We start from the raw sequence: 2,750 nt of genomic DNA on the forward strand, positions 1-2,750 counted from the left end.
CATTAGATGGCGTTAAATTTTTTGCCGAAGTTACGGGGACGTAAACATACCAGCATCGGTTGTCAAGCGATGTTGGTGGTGGGGACAAACACAGACACACACATATATATATATATACATATACGACGGGTTTCTTTCATTTTCCGTCTACCAAATCCACTTACAAGGCTTTGGTCGGCCCGAGGCTATAGTAGAAGACACTTGCCCAAGGTGCCACGCTGTGGGACTGAACCCGGAACCATGTGGTTGGTAAGCAAGCTACTTACCACACAGCCATTCCGGCGCCTAAAAAAAATGTAAGTGCCTGCGCCCGCAGAGGGATTCGAACCCGCGACCCTCAGATTCCTTTACTCTATCATACATAAAAATCTGATGCTCTACCAACTGAGCTATGCGGGTTACGACTTTGCTCATAAATATGTGACATTTTGTATTAGAAATATAGTAATACACTTGAATATTAGGCAGGTTATTTGCCATGTTGAAAATCCGTTCTTACATATTTCATTCGACGGATGCCACTGCTGTCATTGACGCCATAATGTCCATGTTAGTTACTGACATACATATAAGACAATATTCCTATGTCAGCACATACTATATTATGACATAATACATGAGCTTAATGCTATATTGTCTACATTTTAACAGTATATTTCCTATGTTAAAAGAGTGTGGTTTTAACAGATTTACGCTGAACAAGACAGAATAAATGACTTTTATCAGAATGTATTTTCACAATAAAGAGTATTGGTGTATGTAATCGATCGTAACCGCCCGCATAGCTCAGTCGGTAGAACATCAGACTTTTACGAATAATGTAGTTGAGAGCTCTGAGGGTCGCGGGTTCGAATCCCTCTGCGGGCGTAAGCGGTTTATTCTTTTTCTGTTAAAGCATTCGTTGACAGAAATTCGTTGTCTTTTAAATGATGTAATATGCATGTGACTTTCCTCTGAACTACAATTTTGCTGTAAGGCCAGCAATTTCAACATCGACACATATGTTCAACTGGTATTTGTTTTATGGACTTCGAAACGCTAGAAACGCAAATTACACCTCGGCGGAATTTGAATTCTGTACGTAAAGACCGACGAAATGCCGCCAAGCATTTTGCCCGGCCTCCTAATGATTCTGCCAGCTTGTCGCCTTAATCACTGAACAACAATATTGTTTCTATTATGAATATTTGATACAATAGAACAACTGCTGCAGTATTTCAACATAATATTACCAAGTTAATACCTGACCCTCAGAGAATGAGTCAATCTAAACAAATATAATATCTATTATAACTCGGCACTCAGATTTCAACACCCGATCTTCGAATACATCATCAATTACCATACATACATATTACCATACATCAATCACCATACATATTACAGTACATTTTCTCTATGATTATTTTCTAAAACAACAGGTCAAATTAAACCAGAAGCTCGACGTTTGTGGGCCAAAATCTGTGAATCTCATTCAATATACTAATTCAGTTAATTCTCGTTATTTACCTTTGTAGTGACTTCTTATAGCAGACGACTGTTATATGTTCAATGTCCGCAGTTTTATCCACGCATGCGCAGGGACTAGTTCCGGAAGGAATACAGGAAGAGTCTCATGCGCATGCGTAGAGTTCGACACCCAGCTTTGGCGCCTTTTCTCAGTCTCTTCGTTGACTGAACTCCGTCGAGCCAAGACGTCCAACAGAGCTCTCTCACATGTCAGCACCAGAGCTTCACAAATAACCACGGAAATCATTCAGGAGGCGTCTCAGTAACCGAGGGCGACGAGCTACCGAATTCCCTCCAAGCGTGAACTGAATTCCACTGTAAATAAATATTGTTATGTTGTTCAGAATCTGCGTTCCGTTGTTTCTTCTAGAAATTTAATGTACGGAAGCGGTGTACACCTAATGGAGTATAACCACTTCCCTACACCTTTGACTTCATTCTCTCTGTTTCTGCAGTCCTTATATATGCCAGAAACTGTTACGTTTTCGTATGAATTCATAATTCCACTCGCCTTGCACAATCAATCACTAGTGAGAATTTCACCAACGTTTGACAGAAACACTGAGTAGTTCCTATACAACACGGACGCCAAAATACTGCGGGTTTCGATTATCTCTCTTGTCTATGTTGTGACAGAGTCAATCACAATGGTTTTTCAATCATCGTTCATTTCGTTATAATTTATGCGGCAATTTTCTTCGTAAGCATGTCTCACCGTTTGGTCACCGCCATGTGTCAAAAATTTTGTTGTTAGTACCATGCCATTACATGTTAGTACCATGCTATTTAAGTCTCATGGCTTAAAGTTAGAAAGTTACTTCATTTTTTCGTATAGAGAACATATATTATTATTGAATAGAAATAACACTAATATCTACAAATTTTACTGAAATTACAGTAGAAAAACGTGTTATATCTGCCCATAATAATACATACATTTCTGCAGGGCCGGATTAAGACCCACCGAGGCCCTAAGCACTTGAAAGATTTTGGTGCCCCCATAAAAGATTATATAATTCAAAATATAAACAATAACAATCCATAAAATAATTTTTTATTTTCAAAACGAAACAAAACAGTAAGAGGGAAAATAATGTTTATTTTTGTATACTCCCACTATATTTATATTTGAAAAGTTTCCTCCTACTTTTTTGAATTGCAATGTCTTTGATCAAATCCTCGAAATTAATTTTAGGTAACACATCTGCATTTATACTTAGTAGAGATAAAGGATCCTGAAT

At 38.1% G+C, this 2,750-nt stretch overlaps 2 non-coding genes across 2 annotated transcripts; one reads left to right on the plus strand and one right to left on the minus strand.

The window, feature by feature from the left end:
- Positions 1-307: 307 nt before the first annotated feature.
- Positions 308-399, minus strand: Trnak-uuu (transfer RNA lysine (anticodon UUU)). Its single transcript is given in 2 exon segments — positions 308-343; positions 363-399. It is a non-coding gene; the product is annotated as a tRNA-Lys (tRNA).
- Positions 400-775: 376 nt separating this feature from the next.
- Positions 776-867, plus strand: Trnak-uuu (transfer RNA lysine (anticodon UUU)). Its single transcript is given in 2 exon segments — positions 776-812; positions 832-867. It is a non-coding gene; the product is annotated as a tRNA-Lys (tRNA).
- Positions 868-2,750: the final 1,883 nt, after the last annotated feature.

This window comes from Octopus bimaculoides, chromosome 9 (genome assembly GCF_001194135.2).
Source record: "Octopus bimaculoides isolate UCB-OBI-ISO-001 chromosome 9, ASM119413v2, whole genome shotgun sequence".
In the NCBI taxonomy this organism is placed as follows: Eukaryota; Metazoa; Mollusca; class Cephalopoda; order Octopoda; family Octopodidae; genus Octopus; species Octopus bimaculoides.